Here is a 20,182-nt window from a genome sequence, read left to right as displayed (position 1 = left end):
CTAAACCACTACTTTGAAGGTCTCATTACCCTGGTCAAAAACCTTCAAATGATTTCTGTGACTTATAGGAGAAAACTTATGTACCTTCGCTTGATCATCAAGGGCGGATAGTGACCTAGTTTTCCAACCTTGTTTCTTCCACTCACCTTCAATAACCTCCCTGAGGCCCTCTTCCGACTTCAGCAAATCCCATCCATTCTCCAAGGCCTGTTCATGTTGATACCCTCCTTAAAGCTGAGCGTGACTGCACCTGCCTGAGGTTTTTCAGTTGTTGATACGTTACCATAAAGTTTTATCATATACCGCTTTAATTGTTACCCTGAAGTTTTCAAGATATCTCATGTTTATGTTTTGTCATTTTGAAAACTCATTTGAGTCACAAAAACTGTCGACATTCTTGGAGCTCCTAGCATAGAAACTTAGAGAGCTCATTCAGCGTCTGTGGATTCTGATATTGATTTAAGTGAACTGCTATTTTGACAATTCTCAAACTTCCTTGATTAGATTATATGTAAATAAAATCTAGTCATGTTGATATGAACTAGGTCATGTGTCTCTCTCCTACCCTTCCACATTTTAATTTAATGATCAGAGATAAAAACATCTAATTAGGCTCTGGACAAACTCTTCTTCCATTTCTTCATCCTTTCCTAAGGAATTCTAGGGAGGGGCCCACCTCTTTCTTTCTCAGTCCAAGGCTTTACAAATCCTTCTATCATGTAACTCTCATACCTAGAAATCTTTTTGTGGGAAATTATGGCGGGGGAGGGGAGCAGAAAGGAAGAAGGAAGGGGAAACATGGAAAAATACAGAGCGAGAGTGACTGTGTCTGATTCCTCCCACCCTTCCTAACTCTCACATATGAGGCAGACATAATTATTGCAGCATTCTTTCCTACTAAGTCCAGACTTGTCTTAGAATCCTATTCAACAGAGTGATCTAGGAAGACATCACCACTACAGGAGTTGGCGGAAAAAATGAATCTTACTTGGAATGCCCATTCTAGAATGTATATGGGACATTTATCTCTCTTTAAGCAAATTAGATATATGGAAATCAGCATTTATACACTTACACTCTCATGATTCGGATAATCGTTTATTCTATAAAAGTTATCTCCTTTGTAAGCAAATCCTCACAGTAGAATTTTCTGAGATCACAAGTTTTCCTAGTACATTACATGTATTGTTTGAGTTACACACAACTATTTTTTTTATTATTTAAATTGTACAATTTTCCTTTTATTTTAATTTATTTTATTTATTTTACTTTTGGCTGTGTTGGGTCTTCCTTGCTGTGCGCAGGCTTTCTCTAGCTGCAGTGAGCGGGGGCTACTCTTCGTTGCCTTGCACGGACTTATTGCGGTGGCTTCTCTTGCTCCGGAGCACGGGCTCTAGGGACACGGGCTTCAGTAGGTGTGGCACGCGGGCTCAGTAGTTGTGGCTCGCAGGCTCTAGAGCACAGGCTCAGTAGTTGTGACGCACAGGCTTAGTTGCTCCGCGGGCATGTGGGATCTCCCCTGCTTGAACCCGTGTCCCCTGCATTGGCAGGCGTATTCTTAACCACTGAACCATCAGGGAAGCCCAGTGCATTTGTAATTTTGATAGCTATTGCCAAATTGTTCTCCCAAGAAAGTACATCAATTGCACTCCCACCAGCAATTATGAAAGGGACTATTTCTACACAATTTTGCCAGTGATGTTTTATTACACTTTTTGATGTTTGCCATTCTGATATGTGAGAATAGTATCTCATTGTAGTTTTAATTTTCGATCATGGTATTATGAGTGCAGTAGGGCATTATATTATATATAGAAGAACTATTTGTCTTTCCTTTTCTATGAACTATCTGTTCATATCCTTTTCCATTGGGTTAATAGGTCTTTTTAAATTTATTGGCAGCAGTTCTTATTTATTAGAGAAATTCATTCTTTGTGCAAAGCACAAGACTTTTGGGTACAACTTACAATGTTGATGAATTTCACCTTCTGTCTAATTTTCCTGATTTCTGAAGCATCTTTTGGGGACCTTCCAAAATTCTACCAAGAATAATTTTACCTGTAAGAATACTACTTCTTACCAAGAGGCATTTCCCTTTAATGAAAATTTTTACCCAAATATCTGGAAACAAATTAACTTACGCATTTTAAAATTTCACAGTGGCATAGATCTCTTTTCCGAATCCAAGCATTTTGGGCACCCAGATTTTTCTGGGTATGTGAGAGAGCAAGCTGTATTCCCTGAGCTCACTCCTCCTCGCACCTAACTGGTGGCAATTATCCCACTCCTGCTCTGAATTTACCTCCGTAGGGTGGTCTACCCCTCCTGTCTGCTGGTCCATTGAGTCTGTCCCAGAAAGAAACTGTTGCACCACTTTTTCCCATGCCCTTCTTGTCCACAGAAGAATTTTAGTGGATTATGGTTAACCAAATACAAATTCTGCAAACATAAAGAACAGATTGTAATTGACAACCCCTTTGTTTTCAAGTTATTCATGTGGCTTTTCAGCAACAACACAAAGCTCTCTTTGTCTTTGAAAAACAGAAAGAACCTCTTAACTCACCAAGTATTTAAATCTACTCAATATGATGGGTGGGCTAATGCGTGAATCCTGGCCTGGTACAAAGGAAGTGCTGTGAAAAACTCATTCTCGAGCCATATATGCTGCTAAATTTGCCACCGTAAACAGTACTGAGGTAAAAAACTGAGAGGGATTAAAGAATGTTCAAAGATTCACAGTGGGAGAAATTCATGTAGTTGGGAACTTAACTATAAAGAAAGGCATTAGGACCCAGGGTTATTTAGTCTGCAAAAGAGAAGTCTCCAGAGTCCTTTAATAAGTGCTTCTGAGTCATAAAATAAACATGGAAAGGATGGTTACATGTTCTTTATCTGGGGATAAGGGAAAATGAACACATAAAATATGAGGAAAAATATAGGCTAGAAACAAAATAAACACTTTGAATATATTCCATATTTAAAAATAAGGATGTGCTCTTTTCTCTACATATAGTATAATTTAATAAAAAGTTAAAAAAAGAAGATCTGATTTTTGTCTGTGTGGGATGCCTCTGGAATAGTCAGAGAGCTAGATGGTTTTCTGAAGCTTGGTGGTAATGAGTGTGGCTCTGCCATAAGATTGCTTAGACTAAATCCTAGCTCTGCTGCTTTCCTTTTGGATAACCTTGGGTAAACCTCTCTCCTCGCTTGTCCCAGTCTCACTTCTCACTTCTAAAATAGGGATGATAGCGTTGTTATGAGGATTAGGTGAGATAATGTACGTGTCCCAGTTTTGATTTGGTTTTGTTTTAAAAGGCAGTACATTCAAATATTAGTGGTCTAAACAAGAGGCAAATTATTTTTGTCCTATGAATAATTTCCAGTAGATGTCTGGAGTTATGTGGTGCTATACAGTTCCTGGTACCCAGGTCCTAGCTCATGAGGTTGCCCTACTATGTATCATTTTCATTCCTAAGTATACGTCTATTCTAGCTATCTAGCTATTGTCTGCATTCTAGCCATCAGGAAGGATGAAGAAAAGGCTCTTGAAAACACTTGCATTCCCAGCCCTATGGTCACAATTTAGTTGCATGATGACTCCTACCAACAAGGGAGATTGGGAAGCTTAGTCTTTTTCCCAAGCAGCTAGGTACCGATTTGTAGCCACAAATCAGTGGTTCTCTTAGTATAGATGATAGGGGAATATTGTTGGGGAGGAAGAGAAAGAAGGCAGATATTTCAAAATATCTAGCAACTTCTGCTATAGGGTACAAAATGCTTAACACAGAATCTAGCAACAAAGTAAAGCTCTTATGACTGCTATCATTTCAAACGCAGATTTATATGTACAGGATTCAATCAGCTCTTTTCACCTGGGTGTTCCGCAGGCACTACCAACTCAACATTTCAAAAAAGTGAAGTCCTTATGTCACTCTTTATTGTCTCTCATTATTACCCACTCAGAGGAAATCTGCTCTGCCGTTCTTGTTCTGAGTCTTGGATAATGGCTTCACCACCCATCTCCCTTGGGGTCTCTCTCTGCTACTTCTTTTTCTTCACTCACTCTGTCTTAGTTTCAAAGAGGTGTCAGTTCTTGGGAAATGTCCCTCAGATACACACTCTTTTCTCTACTCTCACTATTCATTATCTTAATTTCACAAGTCTTTAGAATGTGGTTTACAAGGCCTTTCATAGTCTGACTCCAATTTATTTTTTAGCCCAGCTACTCTGTGTTAAAAAGATAAAACAAATATTTATATTTTTAGTTTTCTAGGCAAAATCTGAACAAAATATTTATTTGTTTAATAAAGGGGTTAATTTTTTAACAAAGATAGTAATTAAAAACCTACACGAGCAACCAGTTTTATATACTACAGTCAATGCAAAATCAGAAGCTATCTTCTGAATGGGGCATCTCTATATGTGTCTCAACAAGTGAAAAAGTTGCCAAGAAATAAAAACCATGTACCTTATTTTTCACTTATATTCACTTCATTTACAATCTTCCCTCCAAAGCCTACAGACTCACAGGAAAGTGAGAACATTTCAGAGTTACCTGCTTCTGCTCCAACTTTACCCTCCATACTCTGTTAAAGGTTTGTGAATGACCCATTAAAAAAAATAAACTTGCTCTGTAAGCAGTTGAGCCCTAGCTATTTGGTTGTTGTAAGTTCTTAATCATTTTTCTTTCTAGTCTGTTAAATATTCAGACTCTTTTCCTTCACTGGGATTCAAATGTTCATAAGACTTTGAATCCAGAATTTGGAATCTGAATTTTGTGCCTGTGTCTTATCTCTTTAACCCAACAGTCCATTCGAAAAGTCATTTTTGTCAACTTAGAGGACCCAGTGCAGACTCTGGCTATATATCTCTAACTAGATGAGGATAAAAGCCAGGGCACTTTAGTGGTTAGAAGTTTAGGCTCTGGAGTTGGAAGGCTATAATTCTAGCTTCATCATCACCTGGTCATGTGACCTTGGGCAAGTTCCTTAGTAACTTGGTGCCGCTCTAAAATGGGGGTTAGACTAGTTTTGTACCTATTTCAGAGTTTTTTCTTTTTTTTTAAGATTAAAAGGGTTAATGTTTGCCAGGCTCTTAGACCAATGCCTGGTTTATAGCAGATACACAATAAATGATAACTTTCTAACAATGCCATTGTTCAAGCAACTGCTTTTTGTCTGTAGTGTTTGTTTCTCCAGGCTTAATAGTCTCTCACTCAGGTGCTTAATCTTTGAGCTCTATTTTAGATTGCCACATAAAACACAGAATATTCATAAAGCACTATCAATTGGTAATATTATTATTTCTTAAATTGTAGATGAAGAAATAACTCCAAATTGTTAGAAATTTTCCCAAGGTCTTAGAGTATCTGAAAGTTAGAGCTGAGATTTGAACCTAGATCTGTCTGTCTCCCAATGCTGAACTTTTTCTACATTATCAGACACTTGGAAATTAAGGCTTGAATTTAGTTTGAAATTCCAATGGCTGTATTTTCAGGGGATTAAAGAAAAAATGTCAGTTAGTGTTGAAATTGTTATCTGTTGAATTCATGAATGCCTTTAACTTATTCAGTATCCCTCTTCCCCCCAAACAGGCATAACCGAAAGCTTATAAATCTAACCAAACTAACATTAAATTATTTCCTTTCTGAACAATGGCCAACTTTTTCCCTGACAACAACAAAAATCTTTCATCCTCTGATTTCTCCTTCTTTGTTTTTATACAGTACAATGTGGTTGTTGTTATTATTCTTATTGAGAATCCAGGTCTATCGATAATCAATTACATTTATTGTGTATATATTGTGTCATAATGTGAGAAATTACCCACAAGTGATTTTATTTAACCCACTCAATAATCCAGTAAAATAGGGACAAGTTTGCTCTCCAGTGGGCAAGTCTGGAAAGAATTTTGATTGTTCCAGCTGAGGGATGTATTGACATCTAGGGAGTAGAGGCCGGGATGCTGATAAACATCCTACAATGCACAGGATAGCTTCTTCCAACAAAGGACTAACTGGTACAAAATGCTGATAATGCAGAAGTAGAGAAACTCTGCTATAAAGTCTTATGACCTCTGTATTATAGAAGAAGAAAACTCAGAGAGGCTAAGTAACTTGCCCAAAGTTATAGCCTATAAATATCAGAGCCAGGCCTAGAACCTAGATATATCTAGCTCAAAGTCCATGTTTTTCCCCATAGAGAGGCAAAGGTAATTTCAGTTTAGAGAAGGCAAAGATTAGTACATATACACCCAAACCATGAATTAACCTTAAGTGATAATTAAATGAAGACCCATCATTATCAAATGAAGTCTTTAGCAAAAGCTTCTGACCTTGCTGTGATACCTGAGGTTAATGTCTAGAGCACTTGATATAGAGAAATAAAACTGTAATCATGTCAGAAAAAGGGGAATCACTTTTTTTCCCCCATTTAATCACTTCTTGTTTGTTTCAGAAAATGCTGTCGCTGGATGTTAAAATGATGTCAAGTGGATGAAAAAGGGCATAGGCAATCAGATAAAATGATTCAGGTTTCTGGGGAAAGGGATCATCAAATAATGCTCCATCATGGCTTCACTAAAAATAGACACTTTATAATGGAACCAAAATTGATACCAAGAAAGACTTGATATTATAGTGGTAAACTGCCTGAAATGCTAAACAGTCTTATAAATAAGTTAGTTGCTGTTTAGAAAATACAACTAGAGCATTTGGTTTATTCAAAAACAGGACTGCCTGCTTGCAAGGCTTATTTTAAAGGAATCGCTTTGCATTTTATTCCCTATCCAGCTAACTATAGCATACTAGGGGATATATTTATAATCTTATATATGTTCTCATGTAAGCACTTTATGGAGACTGAACTTCAATATTTTAGAGTTTTGTCCCTGCAGAGGAAACCATACTTCCTCTGAACCATATTCATAGTATTTCCATAATAGCAAGTGGCAGATGAATATATATGAAAAGTGAAGGACAGGTCAGATGTTATCCCTATATTTTAGAACTTACGGGGCAGGTGGGATGGTGACATTTCTATCTGCAGGGCGGGGTATATCTTTGAAGATGATGTATTTAGACCTAGAAGATTTCAAATGTAATTCCCTGCTCTACCTACACCAGTTTCTAGTGCCCCGACCAAGTATTTCTAGAACACCTGATAACTCATTATTCAGAGCATTTGCCAACACCTTTGTTTTTTATTTCTGGCGTCACTGCGCAGCTTGTGGGATCTTAGTTCCCTGACTAGGGATTGAACCCACACCCTCAGCAGTTAAAGCACAGAGTCTTAACTACTGGACCACCAAGGAATTCCCTATTTTTGTTTATTTCTTTTGGACTATAAGCTTTGTGAGGACAGGGTTTGTGCTAACTTTTGTAGTATTTGATATTTCGTGAATGAATTTTTAATGGAGTTTTCCTTTTAGGTATACGTAGTTTAGTTAAAAGAGATCTGCAGATAATACAAAAGAACACCAAAGGGGGAGGAAATAGATATAAGTATTTGTGTACACAGAGAAATGGAAGCTGAGAGAACAGAAGAGAAAGGACATAGATTGAAATCAGAAGTCGAATAAGAAGCTAAGGATACATTTCCAAGAAGCATTCATAGTGAACAGGCCACTAGAAAACAAAGGACCCTATTTGAAGGTACTTCTGAACCCACCGCAGTCCACAGAATAAGAGATGAGCAGGGAACTCAATACTTTTACTTCCCTCTGCATAGATTCTGTAGTTCTCATCTACTCTGTTGAAACGTACTCAAGAAAAAGAGAGGACTTTGTGATTGTTTTGATTATTGCTTCACTGTTTGTTGGAGGAGGTCACTGAGAGGACGTGACCACGAGTTGACCTGTGATCTGGACCCTGGCAACTGGAGGCTCTTCACTCTCACCCTTGTCCTTGGAATGTACGTTCTGGCTACGGTTCCCACAGCGGGAGCTATTTTCAAGGACACAGCCTTGAGACAGTAATGTGCTGTTGAGACCATCTGGACGGGATACATGACTGAACTTTGTTAAGAGCTCTATGCAAACGTTTAAGATTCTGGCAGGTGGCTGTGGAGATCTACTCATCTTGTGGCTGCCCAAGACGAGCCTTGTACATAAATTCTCTTGCTTACTAAACCCACCGTTAACTAATCTGGAATGATCTGTCTCCTTCCTTGGTCTCTTCTTGCCCTCTGTGTACGGGGACCAGTTTGCAAACCAACACTGTGCCTTTCCATTTTGGAATGAATATACACCTAAAATGTAAATAGTTGTTCCTGGGCAGATTTTGATAGCTTTTGGTATTTGTAACAATACAATTTTTTTAAACTTCCTTATTCCTCAAGGAAATTTTTTCTTTTTTTTTTTTTTTGCGGTACGCGGGCCTCTCACTGTCATGGCCTCTCCCGTTGCGGAGCACAGCCTCCGGACGCGCAGGCTCAGCGGCCATGGCTCACGGGCCCAGCCGCTCCGTGGCATGTGGGATCCTCCTGGACCGGGGCACGAACCCGTGTCCCCTGCATCAGCAGGCGGACTCTCAACTACTGCGCCACCAGGGAAGCCCCCCTCAAGGAAATTTTGATTAAACAGGTTTTGGGTACATTTTGGCTTGTTGGGAAATATGTTAAATTTATTTCATACAAACTTGATCTTTTATTTATAACATATTATTAGAATAAAGTATTAGAATAATACTTTGAAAAATAAAAGTGTGATGAGCACAAGAAACTAAAATACGGTAAGCCCACACTATAGCTCACTTGCAAAATCAGGTCACTGAGGAAATATGGACTTGGAACTCCTGAAATATGTGAGCAGGGAGAAGTCTCTGACAGTAATGGGTAATTGGAATCTCTCCATCTTAGCCTGCTCAGTGTATTAGAGTACCTTGAGAAGTTGTTTTCACTGACTCATTGTCGTCTGAGTGTAGAGAGAACTTAATGAGTCCAAGTAAATGTGGCCACAGCAAAATTCTGTAAAAGAATAGACTCCATGGGGTTAAACCATTGCCATTGCTGAGTTTTGTGTGGTACAAGAGCCTGTGACTGGGTAATTCCCCCGGTCAAACTTTGGTGTGACAGACTGCTTTTCTCTGCTCCAAGCCACAGACTTGCCTTTGGCCATTCTGGATATCAGACTCTTGTCAATCTCCTGTTGCTTGAGAGCTTGAGAAAACCCTGTGCTCTGGAGTGAGGAAGTGACTTGGCCAGGGTTACCCAACTGACTGGTTGCTCATAAAAGTCTCCAGTTCAGATGTCTGGCCTCTCAGTTTAGTTCTTTTGCTCCTACACTGTGGTGGTTCTATAATGAGCCAAAGAATGAGTAACAGAATGAGAAAGGAATGTGTAGATTCATTCTCACTCTAAGGATTACAAGACAAAATATCTGCTTCCTGGTGGGCTACAGAAAAAAATGTCTTAAAACAAAACAAAACAAAACAATGAAACCAACCTGTCTGAGATATGTGTGTGTGTGTGTGTGTGTGTGTGTGTGTGTGTGTGTTACGCGGGCCTCTCACTGTTGTGGCCTCTCCCGTTGCGGAGCACAGGCTCCGGATGCGCAGGCTCAGCGGCCATGGCTTACGGGCCCAGCTACTCCGCGGCATGTGGAATCTTCCCGGACCGGGGCACGAACCCGCGTCCCCTGCATCGGCAGGCGGACTCCCAACCACTGCGCCACCAGGGAAGCCCTCTTTTGCATTTTAAGACTCTTTTTTTCTACAGAAACTTCTCAGATTTTTGTAAAATAGCCTCCATTTTGGTGTCTTGGTTACAGTTTGATGAGGGAAGAAAAACCACTATGAATGATATAGAATGGATTTATTGTAGCAGTTAGATTGTACAAAGTTGTGGGAGACTCTGGAGGCACAAAGGTCCAAAAAGTGATGGTTGGAAGATCAGAAAAAAGTCACTAATCATCATGAAGGGGAACTGGCGAAGTAATTTCTCGAAGGCCCCTCTACATATGGTGGTGGGCCTCAAGTCACTGTAGGTCAGCAGGACAAGTTGGTGGGAGAGAAATTTGGACCTGAAGTAGGGGAAGGAGAATGGAAAATGGGACCCATGGGGACAAAATGGAACCTGAAGATGTAAATAGGAACACATGCCAGCAAAGGGAACCCTGTTTGACTCTCCTAGCATCTAAGTCTGGCAACATGGGTAACCTAAAGAAGAAAGTGATGCCTTTCACATCTTGTTGCACACATGCCTGGTCTAGGACTCAGAAAATAAAAAGGAAGAGAGCTGGTGCGAGCTGGAGTCGCTATGGACCTGCTGCTGCTCCTTTTCAGGGAGGTGAGCAAGCAGGTGAGGACAAGGTACATGAGCTATAGCAGTGCCTGGGGCACAGTCTTAGGCTCTAAGCAATTATCAGCTAGACACATTGAGTTTGCTGTTTCTGTTGATGTCCTCATGTACATGCTGGTAGGAAGCTGGAGGTTGTACCCAGAGACTGTATTATTAGAATCCTAAATATTTTAAAAATTAATTAATTGATTTATTTTTGGCTGCGTTGGGTCTTTGTTGCTGCACGCGGGCTTTCTCTAGTTATGGCGAGCGGGGGCTACTCTTCGTTGCGGTGCGCGGGCTTCTCATTGCAGTGGCTTCTCTTGTTGCAGAGCACGGGCTCTAGGCACGTGGGCTTCAGTAGTTGAGGCATGCAGGCTCTAGAGCACAGGCTCAGTAGTTGTGGCGCATAGGCTTAGTTGCTCCGCGGCATGTGGGATCTTCCTGGACCAGGGCTCGAACTCGTGTCCCTTGCATTGGCAGGATCCTTAACCGCTGCATCACCAGGGAAGCCCTAGAATCCTCAGGTTTTGAAATAGAAGAGTTCCATGGTTGATAAGATTCGGAAAATGCAAGATTAAGATCCCAAGATTTTAGGAGATTAAGGAACTGTGAATCTAGGACTTTAGGCTGTTGGATAAATCATCTAAGTGGACATTGAAGTCATACAAAATGATGACTGATATTTTGAAAGACTAGTGCCAAAACCACCTAGGTATTGACTAATGGCAGTAGATGGCAGAGAATAAGGGCTGGATAACATGTCTCAAAGGACAAGAGGTTTGTTTGCTTTATTAGAGGATGATGGAGAATAAACTATTTCAAACTAACGTGATGTGCTAGGGGAGCGCCATTTCTTCTCTAGTAGATAAGCTTATTTTGTTTTTCTTTGGAAATATGAACTTTATATGTTTTTGGAGGAGCTATCAATTTTGGTGTCCCGTCTCTCAAATCAGTGGCATGTTTATCATGTCCCAGGCTGGACCAGTAGTATAGTATTCTCCATAGATAGTGACTGGACCAAAGAATAGTTTTGTGACACACGCTATTTCAACTAGAGTCTTGCATTGTAGACATAATTCTTGAAAAGAGGAGAGAGATGATGTAATCTTGTGGTTATCAGTAGCTGTCCTACCCACTGTCTAGAAGAAGATTGCAATAGAATCATGAGAAAATTAATTCAAGCACAAGTGGAAATAATGGTTGAAGGTTGGAGGGATATTTCTGATATCGTTTGTGGCTTTGAGATTACCTCTCTTTAGTTATGTAAGTTCATATGTCCCTTTTTTAAACCTTAAGCTAGATTTGAGTTTGGGCCTCTATTACTACCAATCAAAAGACTATTAACTAATATACTCCTTCCTACACCTCATCACGATGGGCTTGGACTATGTGAGTTGTGAGAGAACAAAGAGGACTGTAGATGGTTAAGAATCCGCCTGCCAAGGCAGGGGACACGGGTTCGATCCTTGGCCCAGGAAGATCCCACATGCCACGCAGCAACTAAGCCCACGCGTCACAACTACTGAGCCTGTGCTCTAGAGCCCGGGAGCCACAACTACTGAGCCCGTGCACCTAGAGCCCGTGCTCCGCAACAAGAGAAGCCACCGCAATGAGAAACCCGCGCACAGCAACGAAGAGTAGCTCCCGCTCGCCATAACTAGAGAAAGCCCGCGTGCAGCAACAAAGACCCAACACAGCCAAAAATAAATAAATTAAATAAATTAAAAAAAAAAAGAAAAGAGGACTGTAGAGAGAGGGATCCTCCAGGGAAAGTGAAGTTTCTGTTAAAAAGTACAGAGTGCTTGTTTACAGTGGGATGGAGCGTTAGAGGCCGTGATGGAAAAGGTTGGAAGCCTGGGAAGTGTGAGAAGGAGGGTGAAAGGAGAGGAGTAGAGAATAACGAGGAGCTAAAGTAAACAGTAGTCCCCTCTTATCTGTGGTTTTGCTTTCCAGGGTTTCAGCAACCTGCAGTCAACTGAAGTCCAAAAATATTAAATGGAAAATTCTAGAAATAAACAATACGTTTTAAATTGCACGCCATTCTGAGCACCATGATGAAATCTCACATCGCCCCGGGGACGTGAGTCATCCTGTGTCCAGAGTACACAGCCCATTAGCGTTAGTCACATAGTAGCCCCCTCAGTTATCAAATTGATGGTCATGGAATCCCAGTGCTTATGTTCAAGTAGCCCTTATTTTACTTAATAAACGTCCCAAATCGCAAGAGTGGTGATGCCAGCAATTCCTATATGCCAAAGAGAAGCAGTAAAGTGCTTCCTTTAAGTGAAAAGGTAGAAGTCATCAACTCAATAAGAAAAGGAAAAAAAAATCATATGCTGATGTCGCTAAGATCTACAGTAAGAAGAAGACTTCCATCTGTGAAATTGTGAAGAAGGAAAAAGAAATTCGTGCTAGTTTTGCTGTCACATCTCAAACTGCAAAAGTTGTGGCCACAGTGTGTGATAAGTGCTTAGTTAAGATGGAAAAGGCATTACATTTGTACAATAAGATATTTTGAGAGAGAGAGAGAAAGAGAGAGAGACACCACTTTCACATAATTGTTATTATATTACATTGTTATAATTGTTTTATTATTATTGTTGTTGTTAATCTCTTAGTGTGCCTAATTTATAAATTAAGCTTTATCATAGGTATGTATGTATAGGAAAAAACATAATATATACAGGGTTTCATTCTATCCACTGTAGGCATCCACTGGGAGCCTTGAAATACATCCGTTGAGGATAAGGCGGGGATTAATCTATAAAAGTTCTTTCGAAGAATTAAAGTATTGTATACATAAGGTTTAAAATTATGTTAAAGTCATGACTTTAGTGACAGCATATATACATTTTTTTAAATTAAAAATGTCACTTATCTGACCTATTTAAAGTAGTCAGATTCATAGAAACAGAACATAGAATGGTGGTTACCAGGGCCCCTTGTAGGATGGGGAAGTAGGAGTTATTTAATGGGTTATAGAGTTTCAGTTTTGCAAGACGAAAAAGTTCTGGAGATCTGTTGTACAACAATGTGAATATACTTAACACTACTGAACTGTACACTTTAAAATGGTTAAGATGGTAAATTTTATATTACAGGGTTTTTTTTAACCACAATTTTTAAAAAATGAGTTAATTAGTTCAGTTAACACAAGTTCTTACATAACACTACGAAGGGTTAAGATGTTGAAGAGTACCTGGAAATAAAATAATCAATCTCACACACACACACACACACAAAGAAACAATGAGAAGAAGCTATATTTTCAGAGCAGGCATAATGTTTGTTACTAAATATTGAGTTTTAGGTATAGTTTCTGCTTCAGGGAACTAAACTGTAAATTAGAGATGGAGACAGATCAAAGGTCAGGAAGGAGACTGGAGAGAAAATATCAGCTAGTTAATAACTAGCTGATACCTTAGTAAAACAATATAGGACAGACAATTGGAAACCAAGAAGTTGGACTTATTCTGGAATCTCAATGAAAGGGAAAGGAATGAATGGTTGAATGAAAAAAAGAAAAAAAAAAAAAGCAGCTCCGAGCAGAAAATGATTGCATCTTTAGTGTAATTGTTTCCATGAGAGGAGTCCCTTGGCAAACTCTAGGAGGAAATTTGGGGGGTGATGTCCTAGAACTGAAGAGTGTCTGATTGCTAAGCTTCCTTAGAGAATATATATATATATATATTTTGTTTGTTTGTTTGTACCCTTAAAATAAACTCAAGAAATTTCTAGACTGAGCTAGATCTACTTCTGGAGGTCCATCTCCCTGTTTTACAGAATGTTAAAGAACCTTGACGTGCTGTGATCTGACTTTGATTTGTTCAAGTTCACACAACTAATAAATGGCATAGTTAAATCCTAAATCTCTGGACGTTATTCCTAGTACTTTGCCTAACTGTGAGTTTGACTATGTGCCATGCTGTATGACTGGAAATCATTGTCTGTTCATCTTCATACCACCAGTGCCACCATCATCATCATTAGCATCAGCAGCAGCAACATCACAATCATTTGCTCTTAAAAAAATAGCCAGCAAAAGATAGGACAGGGGTTATTAAAGCTATAAGTAACCTTAGCACAAATAGGTAATAATCTGTCTTTTACTTTTCATATATTCTTGGATTAGAAGAAGGCATATTATAAGAGAAATGGTACTATCCAAAAGGATGAGTGTAGAATATCACTTTAAGAATTAATCCCAGGGAATTCCCTGGTGGTCTAGTTGTTAGGACTCGGTGCGCTCGTTGCCTGGGCCGGGGTTCAATCCCTGGCTGGGGAACAAAGATCCCACAAGCCGTACGATGCAGCCAAAAGAAAGAAAAAAAAAAGAATTTGTCCTAGAGAGTCTCACAGCCGTGTGTCCCAATATGACCCAGTTCTAAATACCTTCTTACTCTATATGTTATTTTGATTCTTGGAAAATATGTCACATATTACTGAACTGCCAGATTAGAAGCAGGCATGAGACATGTTGAGTGATAATGCAGCCTTTCCACCTCAAAGTTCACTCTCTTTTTATGAGCAGAAATTTAAATATTCTTACATCACTTTCTGTCCTTCTTTTCTCTTTCTTGGTACCTCTACCCTCTCTTCCTAATAACCCAAGTTGCTCAAGTTTAGGTTGGAGAAGCAAAACCATTCCCTTTTTTTTTTTTTTTTAAAGCATTCCATTTATTATGTTGTCTCTGAATTAACCTAATAGGTCGGGTGACCATATAGTTTATAGTTTAAACCGAGACATTTTGCATGAAATGGGAGCGTTATCAAGATTACGCAGTATAACTGACATAAACAGGCGTTGTCCTGGACACAGTGGACTGTATGGTCAGTCTATTTGTACAGCAAGACAAGGTTTAGTCTCTCTGAGTGCATCTTTTCAGATAGAATCTAATCATCTGTAAACTTATGAAACAGAGTGATGGGATAATGTGCAGAATTCTCGGAGGTAGAATGTTCAAATATTTGGGACTGGGTCTGTGAACTGAGTTGTGAGATTTTCAGAGCCACCATTGCTTCATAAAGAGCTAGATAAAATTAAAATGGAGATGATTGTTTAAGCTTTTTTAATATTTGTTTCAAATGAGCATTTAGATGTTTGCTTATTAATATTCCTATTGTATTTTTGTATAGCAAATAGGGAAACAATTTAGAAACATGCTTAAGCGTAAATAAGCAAGTGATACTTCTGATTCTGGTGTGGATTCATACCAGAATACCTGCAAATAATTTCTGAAGTTGACATTCATTATATATACCTAAACTTTCAGATATTCAAATATATTTAAAATCAGATTATTCAAAAATCAGGTTATATGGGAATTACCCTTGGAAACGATAATAATTCAGAAATTATCTTTTGCCTTTGAACCTACAAATAGAATAAATTAGGTTTTGCTAATAATTCCTAAATTTAAATCTTGTTAAATAGGAGACCATATCTTTTCAAGCTGCCATAGTGTGACATATTTTTTTATCCACTATGAAGCCAAAAAAATTACAATTTAATCTTCAGTGCTTAATGTGCTACTTTAATTTAGGGCATCCTTGATTGGTGTGTAGGGAAGGAAGACTTTTCAGATTCAGAAAGAAGTATCATTTACTATTTTTTGTAGATGTGCCAAAAAGTTTGAAGAACAGAGCCTTTTATATTTAGTATAAAATCACATTAACACCTTGCCAGTAATCTAAACCCTTTGGAACCCTGAATTGGGTTCCAGAGCCCTGAATTGGAATTATGTGGAAAAGCCTTCTAAGTTCTCTAAATAATTGTCACAAAACCTCTGTACTGAATCTGTGCCCTTAACAATTATTGATTCCACAAGACTGAGTTTATTGACTTTTAATTTGATGTGTCTGTGTATACTGTACATGAGGTTAAGAAGCTTTATCTGTTTTCTCTATAAGTAGAAATTTAGAATAAAAAACTAGAAGGAAGGCAAGAACAGCAGATAAGAAAGGAGACAGATTCAATCTACATGCATTCTTTTTTTTTTTTTACATTTCTTTTTTTATTTTAACATCTTTATTGGAGTATAGTTGCTTTACAATGGTGTGTTAGTTTCTGCTGTATAACAAAGTGAATCAGCTATACATATACATATATCCCCATATCTCCGCCCTCTTGCGTCTCCCTCCCACCCTCCCTATCCCACCCCTCTAGGTGGACACAAAGCACCGAATTGATCTCCCTGTGCTATGTGGCTACTTCCCACTAGGTATCTATTTTACCTTTGGTAGTCAATTTACATACATTCTTTTTTTTTTTTTTTTTTTGCTTTACGCGGGCCTCTCACTGTTGCGGCCTCTCCCATTGCAGAGCACAGGCTCCGGACACGCAGGCTCAGCGGCCATGGCTCATGGGCCCAGCCGCTCCGCGGCATGTGGGATCTTCCCGGAGCGGGGCACGAACCCGTGTCCCCTGCATCGGCAGGCGGACTCTCAACCACTGCGCCACCAGGGAAGCCCTACATACATTCTTAATGAGATCCATTCTCAATGAAGACTTTAAATCAACAAGAAAAATTTAAATGATACCCACGAACTACTGTTTAATAAGGATATATGTAATTTCTTTCCAAAAGAATTCCATAAAAATCAGTATAAATGTTTTAAAAAGTTGTCGGCATTTAAGCAGTAGGCTTTGCTTTGCAGTAAAATGCACTGCCATTGGACACTTCATTTTTCCATGAAGCTAAATAAATGAAATAGTTTTACAATATAGGCTAGGTGAAAGGTAACATAAAAGTATGCATATTATGTGATATATGAGTATATAAATATCTATCTTGATATAATTACCCCCAGAGCAGGCCTTTTTGGACTTGAGTACTTGAGACTCTGAATCTGATGAGTGAGAGAGTGGGAAGATATGGAATAATTCTGGTTTCCTGGGGCTCAGTTTATAGCTGCTGCCTATCTGAAGTGATATGCCATGTCATTCTGTATTATATAATTTCAGAGGTGCTGATTCAATGTCATGTCCAAGTACATTTCCTCAGGAAGTTGATGAGGTTGAACTGCAGAATGGCTGTAGGTATGTGGAGGAAATGGTGGACGAGCTGTTAAAAGGTAGTAACGAGATTGATGATTCGTCTAGGATTCAGTTATTAAGAAAAGCAATACTTTCTCCAGAAGCAAAGAAAATAAGAAAACTGCTTGGTAAGAAGTAACATATTACTATACTATCCTCCCCAGTCTCCTACTAATCCATGTATTATTAAAATTGTGTTGTTAAAAACATTCATCTTTGGGACCATGAAGAGAACAAGACTGAAATAACTCCAGCCTGGAGCTAACACTGCCAGGATTCCATACTTCACACCAAACACTTTCTGGTTGACAAACTTCTTTTCCCACTCAAATTCTGAATGAATCATTGAGTTGTTGGTATAACCTCAGTCATTTTGCTAGCATGGAAATATGCTGTTCGGAGTTGTTTATATTCTCTCCCATGATTTCTTTCGGAGAGGTAAGAAAGCTGGATCTGGCTAGGGGGAAATCTGTGGCCAGAGATCCGTTTCCTTCTGCTGAAGTTAAGTGTCTTGTACTAGGATCATTCCTTGACTAAAATCTTATTGCTATTGAGATTTTAACAGATTGTTAACAAATGCCACCTACACATAAGAAGAAACATCTTTGCTTATTTCAGACACGTCAGGCCTTGGGGACCGTTATGTGTGTATAATAAATGCTGGACTTCAATCTCTGATGTGGAGATGGTGGTTATTCATTGACCAACCAAAGCTCTCAGACTTGTTTCATATCTTAGGTCACACAATAGGTGACGTGACCTCCCTGTTTTTATTTTTTTTTCAAATTTATTTATTTTGGCTGCGTTGGGTCTTTGTTGCTGCATGTAGGCTTGCCCTAGTTGCGGCGAGTAGGGGCTACTCTTCATTGCGGTGCGCAGGCTTCTCATTGTGGTGGCTTCTCTTGTTGTGGAGCACGGGCTCTAGGCATGTGGGCTTCAGTAGTTGTGGCACACGGGCTCAGTAGTTGTGGCTCGCGGGCTCTAGAGCACAGGCTTCAGCAGTTGCGGTGCACGGGCTTAGTTGCTCCGTGGCATGTGGGATCTTCCCGGACCAGGAATCGAACCCTTGTCCCCTGCATCGCCAGGCGGATTCTTAACCACTGCACTACCAGGGAAGTCCCTCCCTGTTTTCCTTGGTGAGGTTCTTGCCATTATTTGTCTTATCTCTTCAGGACACATAGAAAGAGTAGAGTGGGGGTGACGAGGTGGGGTGCGAAAGAGGTTGTAATGATACGAAACAACATGTTCTCCTCTTACCTGAATCTTAATATGGGTGGAGTGATCTAGAGATGGGTTGGTGGAAGAGCTTTCAAATACCAAAGTCGCAACTCATATCTTTCAAATGATAAAGTACTTCTTTGTAGATAATTGATTTATTTATTTGGTAAGGCAGAGGTCATTATTGCTAAAATAACCTCCTTCTCACTTGTTTTCATTTCATTACTATTTCTTGAGTGGGGAGAAAGGAGTATAGTTACAGTTAGTATACTGGGAATTTCATACGTCTTACCCATGATGAAACCCTTAAGTGACTTACTGTTATATTACTCAGCCTGAGATGTCCTTCACTCCTTCCCTGTCTGGAAAAAGAAATCTGCTTATCCTTTAAAGCAGGGATCAAGTGTCACTTTCTTTTTACTAACGGCTCTCATCCCCCAACCCAGCTGAACTTTGCTCTCACTTCTCAGCTGTTTATAGCAAGTTATGCTGCCAGTTGATGTTTATCACATTATGTTTGGGTTAGTTATATGCAAATCTCTCCCTCTTTTTTTTTTTTTCTCTCCCTCTTATTAGAGGGTGAGCCCTTCAAAGGTCAAGGCTCTGTTTTCTCCATTTATATATCACCAGGGCCTCCTGGAATATCTAATGCTTAGTAATGCCCAGTAGATGTTAGTGCTGGAAGCAGAACTGGCGTCCAGTCCAGGATTATCATGACATCAAGTTATTTCTGAAACAGAAAACAACGAACCAATCAACAGCAAAAAAGAACAAATAACTATAGTCTCTATTACTTGCCTAATTACCTACATCCTTCACTCAACTCAAATGTTGTTTTGTGTGTGAGTGAATGGGGCAAGACAGGGTGGTACATGTTTCTGAGTGTATTTTCTGATTGACGGTTTCTCAGACTTCATTATAAGTCACTTAAGTCATGGACACCTACATCATGATACTGTGAAACTTTTAAACGAAAAAAAAATAGGAGTTTCAGTTGAAAGGTGTGAGCTGTTGGGACATTACTGAGATAAGTAGAATAAATAATGAATGTTGAAGGTACTGTATTCCTGTCAAAACCTTGGCCAGAAGAGTCAAGGATTTTCTCTCTGTCTTTGTAGAAAGCTCTCTGTTTTATTTCTTCTTCTCCTCCCCTCACCCCTCTTCTTTTTTTTTTTTTTTTTGCGGTACCCGGGCCTCTCACTGTTGTGGCCTCTCCTGTTGCAGAGCACAGGCTCCGGACGCGCAGGCTCAGCGGCCATGGCTCATGGGCCTAGCCGCTCCGCGGCATGTGGGATCTTCCCAGACTGGGGCACGAACCCATGTCCCCTGCATCAGCAGGCGGACTCTCAACCACTGCGCCACCAGGGAAGCCCACCCCTCTTCTTTTGCTCCTCTTTCACCTCTTCCTTCTATTCTCCTTGTCTCCATGTCTGTTTTATGTGCTTGTTTTTCCCCCTTTTTATTCCTAGAAGTTTATTTTTAAAAAGTTGGCAATGGTGATGGCAAGTCAGTGAATCAAAGAAGAAGATGATTATAGGGAAATTAGTGCAATCTAGGCCACAACTATAGGAAGAAACTACTTCTCCCTTGGTTTTATTTTTCTGGCTTTCAAAAATGCATTTATTTATGTTGACTACATAACACGGTCACA

At 39.5% G+C, this 20,182-nt stretch overlaps 1 long non-coding RNA gene across 1 annotated transcript; it reads left to right on the top strand.

Moving 5' to 3' along the window:
* The first annotated feature begins 1,551 nt into the window (after positions 1–1,551).
* Positions 1,552–8,149, top strand: LOC113618153 (uncharacterized). Its single transcript, XR_003431897.1, has 2 exons — positions 1,552–4,595; positions 6,456–8,149. It is a non-coding gene; the product is annotated as an uncharacterized LOC113618153 (long non-coding RNA).
* The last annotated feature ends 12,033 nt before the right edge of the window (positions 8,150–20,182 follow it).

Source organism: Aethalodelphis obliquidens, unplaced genomic scaffold (genome assembly GCF_003676395.1).
Source record: "Aethalodelphis obliquidens isolate GAN/ISIS:26980383/991018 unplaced genomic scaffold, ASM367639v1 scaffold5, whole genome shotgun sequence".
In the NCBI taxonomy this organism is placed as follows: domain Eukaryota; kingdom Metazoa; phylum Chordata; class Mammalia; order Artiodactyla; family Delphinidae; genus Aethalodelphis; species Aethalodelphis obliquidens.
Note: the sequence above shows the minus strand (reverse complement) of the source record. Positions and strands in the feature narration are given on the sequence as shown.